We start from the raw sequence: 11,054 nt of genomic DNA on the forward strand, positions 1-11,054 counted from the left end.
GTAAGATCTAGAAAAACCCTAAGTGAACGGAGAAGTTCATGGAGGTAGGCCTAGGCCCACTGGGGCTGTAGTGCCAAGGAAAAAAAAACTTGGACGAGCAAGTACATTAATGCAAAATGCTGGTAGTCTCTTGGAAAATCGAGGCTGAAATTAAAACCGAATCTTAGAGACGTAGCTTGCCGGAATATGAAGTTCATTCGACTCATTAAGGGCCGGATGCTTATGTAAGCGAATTTGGATTTGTGTTATGTCAGTATTAAGGTACGAGTATTATTGTAAGTTGAGAACCGTAACATTTTCATATTAATTTTAAAGCAGCGATTCTGCCAGTAGTATTGTTTAGTGCTGAAGCTTTGAATTACCTGTCAGTATAGCTATAAATCACTTGTAAGTTAGGTGGGGTAGAATTTTCCCGCTCTGCGATTTCAGTGCGTTTAGTACACCAAATTATTTCTCAACGGAAATACGTGAGATTGTTTGGAATCAAACAGCACAATGGAACTGAAATTGAAATAACTACAAGTTGTCAGCAAAATAATTCCGTTATGTGTATAGCTTGCAGTGCTTTTCGTCAAGAGACGAATGTTTTAAAACAGGCAGTAAGTTGGCACACTTCTCCCCTGTGGGAGGAATCGACTGCTCCAACCAGGCGCGTTCCCAGTGGCAATTGTCGGAACTAGCTTGCCGCTGTCTGACGATCAGTTCCGATCGGTGTAGTAGAAAACGTGCTCCGTGTTTGTTTGTGGTGTGATTTTGTTTGAAGTTTACTGAATCAAAGGAGCATTTCTTCGGTAAGTAATTACGGCAGTTTTATGTATGTAATAATTAAATTTTCTGTGTGTTAGTAGTATAACTTTCTTATGTCATAATTGTCTATTATTCACAAGAAGTTGTTGTAGTCAGTTGCTGCTGCTAGTATTCTCGCTGGCTAGCGTTTTCATTCAGCGGGAAACGCTTGGCGGGCGGTGTTTATCGTTATGACAGAAGAGAAGGCCATATTGCACTATAACAACCAATAGGAGCATATTGAAAATATTTATCTTTCTTTACTGCACGTGGTCTTAAATTACGAGCGTTTAAAATATAATTAATGGAAATGTATGCAGATATTCTAACGGGGTATGGAGAACAATTTATAAAGCTAACAAAGCTAAGCTTCATGTGAAGTAATTTATGTAACTAGGTTAAAGCGTATAGGATATTGGTGGGAAAGCCGGAAGGAAAGAGACTACAGGGAAGACCAAGGCGTAGGTGGGTGGACAATATTAGAATGGATCTTAGAGAGATAGGATGGGATGGATTGGATAGATCTGGCTCAGGATAGGGACCAGTGGAGGGCTCTTGTGAACTCGTTGATGAACCTTCGGGTTCCATAAAATGCTGGGAAATTCTTGAGTAGCTGCTGAATTGGTGGCTCCTCAAGAAGGGCTCAGCTCCATGAGTAAGTGATAAGTAAGTAAGATAAGTAAGTGATAAACATTATAGGAGTTCTGTAATCAAAGTGTGGGTACAGAATTAAGACAATAGTTTGAGTGATTGTTTACTTCGGAGGAAAGTCAAACTAGGCCCAATAAAAGTGAGACTAAATTTAAATTATTAAGCTCGCAAATGCAGCAGTTTTTTTTTTTGGTGATAATATTCCAGTGTATATAGCATAATGTAATTATGGCCACATTTTGCCCATGTTTTTGCAGTTAGTTTGGGGTAAATTTAGATAGTCAGTTACCATAAAATGAACAGACTTTCATATATGTGGAGTTTAATAGCAGATTACTTAGAAGACCCTGCAGATATGTATACAATTAATTCACGTTAACGTCAAACTGTATAACACGTACACAGTAATAATTTGCAGACTCTGATTTAGTGAATATTTGTTGTAGCCGTGATAGGCATTAATTTCCCCGGTTATTCTACAGTCAAACCGTGTGAACAGGCGAGGTGGAAAGGATTGTTGTAGTTTCCCTGTGTAGGCTGTGAGAGTGTTCCGTAAGCTGTCAAATTGGGGTATGAAAAGTTCGTGTTAGGAGACTTACTTGCTGCCGGTGTTAGTTTTTCACTGAAAATGGAAACGAATGATTTTGCACCATCCAGTGTGACTCAAATATATATTTATGTATATGAATGCCTTTACATGATTTGGTTAGTTATGACCATCTTCAGAAGGCATGACAACATGTTGAGGAAATTACAATTACATTGAACATAGTACATCAAATGGAATCAAAGTTTTATATAAAGATTTTAATTAAGACAAATTGTTGTTGAGTTAAAATTATTAAAATTCTTAATATTTCAAATCTTAAATCGCTGAGGTTCGTGTCTTCGTGCCTGTCGGCGGGAGATTAGGGTGATATTGCCGTCCTTAAAGGTCCAGGCCGTGGCCCCCCCCCACAATTTTTATTATAGTTGATTAAGAATCTATATGTTGTTAGGCTGCTACTCTTTTCGTTGTGTGTGAGGCACAATTTTTATTTGCGCAAAAGCAGATAAACAAGTAAGTGTAAGTTTTGAGGTTTTCACGGCGATGACTATGAAGAAAGTCGTCTTCTGGGATCTGGCGCCGTGTATTCTTCGTTTTAACCGACGTTTCGGAGGAACATATCGCCTCCATCTTCAGGGTAGTTGAGTTGCGTGCGAATAGCGATAGCTGTAGCAGCAATTTGCTGCAATATGACACACAGTGATCAGTGAACACTGAATTGGTAAGGATGTCGGACGAAGCGCTCGTGGCCTATTGTTAGGTACTATCCCGGGATTTGCCTGGAGAGACTGAAGATGGTACGGAAATCCTCAGCCACAGTAGTCCGAATCCTGACCAAGATTCGAACCTGACCCCTCCCAGGTAAAACCCAGGAGCTCTACCGTCCGACAGGAATACTTTTAATATAATCACTCAGGCAGGTTCAAACTTAAAGGGGAGCGACCAAGGCGGTCGCCCCGAGGCTTTCTCAGAAAATTAGAATCCAGAGATTGTATTGAGACACTTGGTTTTCTAAAATCACGAAAAGTTGATTTATACTTTTAGTTATAAGAAATAAGAACAGAAACGTTGTTATAACCCAGAATTGTTGTTACTGATACGGGCCCCCACAACTATAAACCCGGCTCTGTATTCAGGATATTGAGAAAGGAAAGTGAACCCCCAAAATGCAATCCCATTAACCTAATGCGACAGCCACAAAGATTACCAACTAGATATGAATGTTCAGATCTGGTTTAAGGAAAGTTGAGCATAATTTATGTTGAGAAATTTTGCGAATACGGTGACATTAGAATGGTTTGAGTTGTGACTGATGGACGGGCCTACCAGTATACGAAACAGAACTTTACGAAGCAGATTCGATTTAGCTTTTTTTTTTGTATCTAGCAGCTAAACTAAAAAAACTGAACTCCGTAGCTTGAGTTCGCAACCGAACTATACCGACTGAGTGACCGCCGTTTGTCCGCGAAGTTAGTGCCAACTTTTGCGGATAGAGGGTGTCGCGTGGTCAGCGGAACGAATCCGCACCGCCGTTTATTTCGGTTTTCTAGACCGCAGCCGCTATTTCCTTGAAATAGCTCCTCACTTATCTTCACGAGGCTGAGTGGACCCGTTCCACACCCACTACTTCTCAGAAAATCTGGTAGCGCCGGGCATAGAACCCGAACCTCTGGATCTGTAGCCAGGAACTCTGACCACTAGACCACAGGGGCAGTCCAATCTAGCAGCTGCAACACCAAAATTCAGCTGCAGGTCACCGAATTGTGAAGTTGCTACTTCTTACACTGGAACAGTTATCGATCTAGTTTTATTAGCCTACTTTTCTTATTCTGAGAAAATAAAAGTAGGCTTGTGAGATCACCATGCTGTTTGTGTCCCTGTGTAACCCCCCCCCCCCCCTTTTGAAACTGGTTTGTATATCATGGCACCTGAACCCACCAGTCTCTGTGTGTTTTTCCCTCTGTCGTTACTAGACAGCGACTCGGTAAAAACGTTACCGCGGCAACGAATACACACACAACAACAGAACAATTGTTTGACGCGTCGTTTACTATGCTGTTCGTGTCATATCGAAGGAAAGAAGGCTATTATTTCTCTCCAAAACTTTTTGTTTATTGATGTTTCGTTAGAGAGGGGATTCGCATAGGGCTTGCAGGGATCGACTACATTAGTCTGTTTGACTAGAAAGTTTCAACGTCATTTTTTACCAGTTTGTAGTAGAGGCGCGGACTATACCGCCCATTGTGGGATTATTATCGGTGTTGTACAACTTCATCTTGTGGAATATTCACTGGAGCATACAGCGGCTTGCTTACAAGTGACATTTTGTAACTGTGGCAACGTCCCTACAGGTATTTCAGCTTTTTGTTAGAAAGGGAAATAAACTGTCCCTTAAGAATAGCATATATTTGTGTAAGCCTTTTGGTACAGCAGCTGTACAGAGACCCCCTACGACTAAAACGGAAATATTTAACACAACGGAAATGCGTCTGATTCGCATTCCAGATGTTCTTGGTTCGAAAACCGGACAGGAATCAGCTGTCTTGACGGGGTTTCTTCACATCATGTTGGCAAATGCTGAGACCGTAGCGTCAGTTGGCTTCATCTCCAGCATCCCACATGCTGTGCGATTCATCGTATCCTGGTTCGCGTGACGCAGCATAATCTCAGCCGTTGATATAAAAAAACTCCCTGATTTTAGTCCACAAGCGAACTGTACCGACCGAGCGACCGCCGCTTGTTGGCGAAGTTTGGTGCCAACTTTTGATATAGCATGTCATAATAACCGAATAAGTCTAAATTAAATTTCGAATGTTCACGCGGAATGCCAGGCTTTTGTGTTGACAGTGGTGAACTTGGGAATTATTGTACTGTTTAGAAAACTGAATTTTTAAGTATCTATCAAAGAAGTTGCAGGGTTCTATAACATTATAAAGAAGAACATAAAACTGACTTTTCGGATTGATTCTGATATGCGGTTCCCAAAGCTGGATGTAACAATTTTCCACCACGTCACAGTTTTATGTATTGAATTCTTGTCCAAAGCATTAAGTTATGTTTTTCCTTCAGCTTTCTTTTTTTTCGTAATGTTCTTACAATTTTTGGCTGCCGTAAAGTTAGAAGGAGACCGCCTCTGTGGTCTAGTGGTCAGAATTCCTGTCTACAAAGCCAGAGGTCCCGGGTTCGATTCCCGGCGCTGTCAGATTTTCTGAGACGTAATGGGCCTGGAGCGGGGTCCACTCAGCCTCGGGATGATAATTGAGGAGCTATTTCAAGGAAATTGCGGCTCCGGTCTAGAACACCGAGACTAACGGCCGTGGAGATCCGTTGTGCTGACCACGTGACAGCCTCTATCCGCAAAAGTTGGCACCAATTTCGCCGACAAGCGGCGGTCGCTCGGTCGGTATAGTTCGCTTGCGCACTACAGGCCACGGAGTTTTTTGTTGTAATGTGAGAAGACGATGTTTTAGCAGTTTATTCTCATTTAATTAACGTTATTATTTCAAATTGTGGAATAAACGATATGCATATTCATATCTTGTAGACAGAAAACCCAGAACAAAACAAACGCGCATCTTACAGCTTTTTGATTCTCGTTTTTATATAAAGAGCGTACTGAATTTAGAGAAATGAAGTCCTATTTCGTACATGTTACTGGAAGGAAGAGGAAGTTGGTTTACCCGGAAGGTCGCGTGTTCATTCCCGATGAGGTCACTGGATTTTTCAATCGATCTAATCCTTCCAGCCGCACTATGGCCCTGGGGTCGACTCAGCCTCCAACAGAAATGAGTTCCAGGAATATTCTTCGGGGTAAGGCGGCCCATACACGTACGAGTCTGGCTCGCGAGTCCGCCTCGGCGAGGAGCCGGGCTCGGATTAATTTCACCACACACGTATGAGCGTGGCTACCCACACACGGACGAATTTGGCTCATTGGAACCAAAGCCGAGTCGGACTCGCGAGCCAGACTCGTACGTGTATGGGCCCCCTAAAGGGCGGTCTGCCGGCGCGTGAGGCTGACAACCTCACCGATATCTGTGAGCCGATTTTCTAGAAAATGTGGGAACCTCGACGTCTCNGGGTAAGGCGGCCCATACACGTACGAGTCTGGCTCGCGAGTCCGCCTCGGCGAGGAGCCGGGCTCGGATTAATTTCACCACACACGTATGAGCGTGGCTACCCACACGCGGACGAATTTGGCTCATTGGAACCAAAGCCGAGTCGGACTCGCGAGCCAGACTCGTACGTGTATGGGCCCCCTAAAGGGCGGTCTGCCGGCGCGTGAGGCTGACAACCTCACCGATATCTGTGAGCCGATTTTCTAGAAAATGTGGGAACCTCGACGTCTCACAACCCTATGGACCTCCACGGCCTGTTACAGGGATACCTTTACACTTTTACTGGAAGAAAGAGGAAATTTGCCGTGCTGTGTCATGTACCATATGGACTCCGTGCGTTACGTATCGTCTGACTGAGCGCAGAAGGCGGATGGAAATTTCTCTCACTTGACCTACCAGCTTTGCAAGTTGCATGTGAGCTGTACTAAGTTCCGTTCCCCCTTTCTCTCCCACCATCCGGTCTCATGACTCCATTAGACTAGTACAGATAAAGATTTTCATATTTGTGACTACTCGTAAAATTTTGTGGTGCTCTTGGGACGTCTCCGTTGAACGTTGGTTGAATTTGGCTGGGCTTAAGACGGCCCCTCAGATCTACAGGGTTGTCACCTCGTACCCGCTTTCTCCCCTCATGCAGTGGCCGGTTGTCATGTCACGCCACTGTTTGCACTGATGACACAGGAAGATATCTGAAGGACTTCTAGTATTGCATTGCAGTGGGCAGAGTCAAGGCTTGCAGGAACCCACGCTGGCCACTCACTTTTGTTTGCAGACTCTCAGCTCTTCTCTTGTCCCGCTCAAGAAATCAAGTGGCCTTACACTTCATATAAAACTGTATACAAGTCATCTAACATCGGAGTCAAGTGGTGGCACTGCTGCTATATATCCGAGAGGTCATGAGTTCAAATATAGGCCCGTAAACCCGACTGTCGTAATGAAGTTTTGCTTGAAGATGTCTGCCTTCTGGGATATAACGCCGTATAGCCCGTTGAAAGTCAGCTAACGTTTCAGAGGGACATTTCCTTTCCATCTTCAGAATCAAAGAATAAGCCAAGCTCTTGCATGGTGTAATCGTGGGCTCTGAAGATGGAGGCGAAATGTTTCTCCGAAAAGTCGGTTAGCTTTCAGCTGACTACACGGCGTTATATCCCACAAGCTCCGCTTTGAGATGAGTTCTTCTTGGTTTTCTTCAACTTCTCCATGAAAATAAATAGTAAATAAAAAGTATATCACGACCACTTCATTCGACATCCACTCGGATTCATGATTCACTAAGCTTACAGAGAGATGTTATAGTCTGAGCTACTGACAGTATCGTTAAATAAACCGCAACTATGAAGATTACAGCCGCGCGGTCGAAAGCTGGGATAGTGGGTTCGAGCCCAACTCCAGGCATGGATGTCTGTGTGCGTTTATTTCATGTTTGTGTTGTTCTGTGTGTAGGTAGAGACCTTGCGACGGGCTGATCCCCCGTCCTGCTTACTGTGTATAGGATTAAGAAACTGAAAAAGTGGCCAAGGCCCAAAAAAGGGCTGTAAGAGACATGGATAGATGAAGATTGCTGTCTTCTGGGGTGTGACACTGTGCAGTCTTGTAAATCGTTACCTGTGTTTCGGAGGAAAATACACAGGTTACACTGAAAACGGAGCCGGTATGATCACCCGAAACATCATTGGCCATCTACCAGACTACATGGCGTCACATCCCAGGAGACGGCAATCTTCACAGTCATCACTGTTAGGACTTCCTATATCGTTAAATGCAAGGCGGGGGGGGGGGGGGCGATGATGCTTGTGTGTTATGTCAGTCCTTGCTCGGGAGACGGGTGAGTGGCCTTGAGTCTTGTTTATCGCAGATCGGGTCCGTTCAGGGCACTGAAAATGGAAGTCGGAAAGACGCTGGAGCTGTTCGCCGTGCAGCAGCACTACGAGATCGATCGACAGAATTGCCACTGCTTAAGACAAGTCTTGGGGTTAATTTAGAAGTATGGCACACATCAGTAAACACATACTTCTATCGATGTTTCAAGGCTCTGTGGTCTAGTGGTCTGAGTTCCTGGCTACAGATCCAGAGGTCCGGGTTCGATTCCCTTTGCTACCAGATTTTCTTAGAAGTAGTGGGTCTGGAACGGAGTCCACTCAGTCTCGTGAGGATAATTGAGGAGCTATTTCAAGGAAATAGCGGCTCCGGCCTGGAAAACCGAGATTAACGGGCGTAGGGATTCATTGTGCTGACCACGTGACACTCTGTCCGCAAAGTTGGCAATAACTTCGCTGACAAGCGGCGGTCGCTTGGTCGGTCGGTATAATTCGCTTGCGGACTACAGACCACGGAGTTTGTTTTTTGTTTCAAGGCCACATGTTAAAGCTCTTTCATGACTGCTGAACAAGTTGTCAAGTCGTAACCGATAAATCAACTGGATAAAATAATTGTCGGTAGACTAGGGCTTTATCAGAAGGAATAATCCATTAATCGTCATAACCCTAATAATCGCCGGGCGATAAAAAGTCGTCTCTCAGTTGCACATGGCGCCGTTTCTAATTTCGGCTGGAACATATGGTTTCCTGTCTTAGGTGTTTCGTGATTTTTCTCGGTCATCTCCCTACAGATGCCGGGATATTACTTCAAAGTGGGTCACGACCGCTTCATTCCACATTCTCGCCATTTCATTATTCACTTTCATCCAGTCCTTTGTCGCTCTAGAGTCTTGAGTAACCCAGAACGCTGTTATATAAAGTACAGGTAAATATAAAAGTTTCATGCAAGGATCATATAAAACGCGAGATGTGCATTTTATGGATGCTTACCAGCGTTTATCCAAGACATTTTTTTTCTCAGGTGAACATTTCGCGGCATAAGCCGTCCAAAAATATATTTAACCCCCTCAAACAACGCTTGCTTTAAAATAATGAAACACATAAAATTATGCTCATGTAATAAAAGTGATGTCGTGTAGGGTCATCAGAGTTAATGAGAGTCTGACAAAGGCCTAAAAATGCGTATAAAACCACAGAAGATTCTTTAGGAAGATGGCTCCAGAAAGGCGGAGGGGAAAGAAAACAAAAATTATTTCGTGATATGTAGGGTAGGCCTACAAAATCGATTCTGTAGTTAGGGCCCTCTTACTATTGGAGATACGGACAGATATGTCCAAACCTGTGCGATATATATATTGTCACATATGTGAGTGACTATAGACGGGTTTTGGGTTGATGATCGGTTTTACTGGACTCTTGCAGAACGTAACTCAAACAACTACGGCTGTCTCACTGAGTTACTCCAAAGATCACTGTAACTACAACATACAACAAATATTATGAGTTTGTTGTCTTCAGTCGTTGCCTGGTGACGGATCTCAACAATGTCTTCTGAATCCGTGCTCACTTTCTTACCGGCTGGCGACTGCCTCACAACTTTCTCATTCAAAATCGAACAGTCTGTGTTGGTGTCAAGCACTCATCTGGGGCCCAACACCAGATTTTTATTAGTCATACAGTTGCGGGTTTGTCGTGGGGCGCCCTTTCTGACGAGAAGACGGGTCTGTCGTTTATAATTGCAGCTGGCCGTCGCAGGCGCAGTCATATTTACCGCATATGAACTGTAGCGGCCATTTTGCTTCATGAGTTCTAATACGTTTTTGTGATGACCATTATGCTGTCTTCTACAGGGAGACAGGCTGGAGAGCCAAGGAGTCGCGGTTATATTGCCCACAGGAACAAGAGATTTCTATCTCCTGCACAGCGTCATAGGTTACTGGCGACCGCGTTTTCGGGGATAAAACGGGAAGAGCGTGAAGCTGACCACTCGGCTCGATCTAATGCCGAGATTAATAATGGTTGAGCTGTACATCCACTCCCCCCATACTTCTTCATGACGTGGCACCTCATTTTAACCTATGGGAACAAGGGGGCAATTTGGTGTAGCTTATGAATACAAGCCATCCTTGTTACTGGTGTCCCTGTTAAGCAGTATGCCATGAAGACCCATGGGGGAGTGGAGGTATAGCTCCAACATTCTTGACCTCGGTACTAGATGCAGCTGAACCCCCCTGAGGGAGAAAGGCTGGGTGGGCCCCAGAGCCGCGACTCGAACCCGGGCCGCCCATCCTGTAGCCTCTCACTACCGATTGAGGTATCTGGAGCCCCTAATTTCATTGTTTAGTTGCAAATAGCTTTTTCTTTATCGTCTCTGTAGTTAGTATTGTGAAAGTTTGTGGACTGCTGCCTGAGGTCGATGGTTTCCGTCCTGTTTAGGGCACTTGTTTGTGTCTTCTGTTGACAGTGTTTCTCGCGCTTGAGAAATCGAAGGATCAGGTCGCGAAAGCTCTCATGACAGCGAGACGTTCGGTGGCTTCAGCAGGTAAGTGGTGGGATAGAGCCTTAAGATATGCGTCACCAGCGCTCTTACGTCTCTTAGGAATTCTTAAGAGGACAAAGCAAACAACACGGAGAACACTAGAAGGATTGAAGTGCTAGAAAACGAAGGAAAGTTGTATAGACAGGAATTGAGGTAAAATGCCAGTGAGGAAACAGTGTAAAAATGAGGAAGCGAAGGACGATGCCATAAAATTAAGAGAGAATACAAGGTGGGACGGGGGGGGGAAGACGGAAGTTTTCAAATATGTACCCTCTTTTGGGTTGTAACGCCGTATGCTTCCGGAAAAAAGCCGGAAGGCCGTATACATTTCATAGTCTGTGCTGAGAGAACAGCAGATCCAACAAAGCAAAGTTTCAATTATGAAGAAAGCAGTCTTCTGGGATTTGGCACCGTGTATATGTGGTGTTAACCGACGTTTCGGAGGAGCGTATCGCCTCCATCTTCAGGGTAGAAGGAAAAATATAAGAAATCCTTCCTCCGAAACGTCGGGTAACACCACATATACACGGTGCCAAATCCCAGAAGACTGCTTTCTTCATAGTCACCGCCGTGAAAGCCTCAAATTTTACAAAGTT

At 44.3% G+C, this 11,054-nt stretch overlaps 1 protein-coding gene across 4 annotated transcripts in view; it reads left to right on the top strand.

Moving 5' to 3' along the window:
* Positions 1 to 698: 698 nt before the first annotated feature.
* LOC111869778 (protein O-linked-mannose beta-1,2-N-acetylglucosaminyltransferase 1) overlaps positions 699 to 11,054 on the top strand; it is a 420,171-nt gene continuing 409,815 nt past the window's right edge. For 2 of the 4 annotated variants that reach the window (XM_023861532.2, XM_023861533.2), the window contains exon 1: positions 699 to 791. The gene's annotated coding sequence lies outside the window, so the exon portion shown is untranslated. The remainder of the gene's footprint in view (positions 792 to 11,054) is intronic. The other 2 variants (XM_033753555.1, XM_023861535.2) reach the window with 1 other exon arrangement.

Source organism: Cryptotermes secundus, unplaced genomic scaffold (assembly GCF_002891405.2).
Source record: "Cryptotermes secundus unplaced genomic scaffold, Csec_1.0 scaffold93, whole genome shotgun sequence".
NCBI classification, from domain to species: domain Eukaryota; kingdom Metazoa; phylum Arthropoda; class Insecta; order Blattodea; family Kalotermitidae; genus Cryptotermes; species Cryptotermes secundus.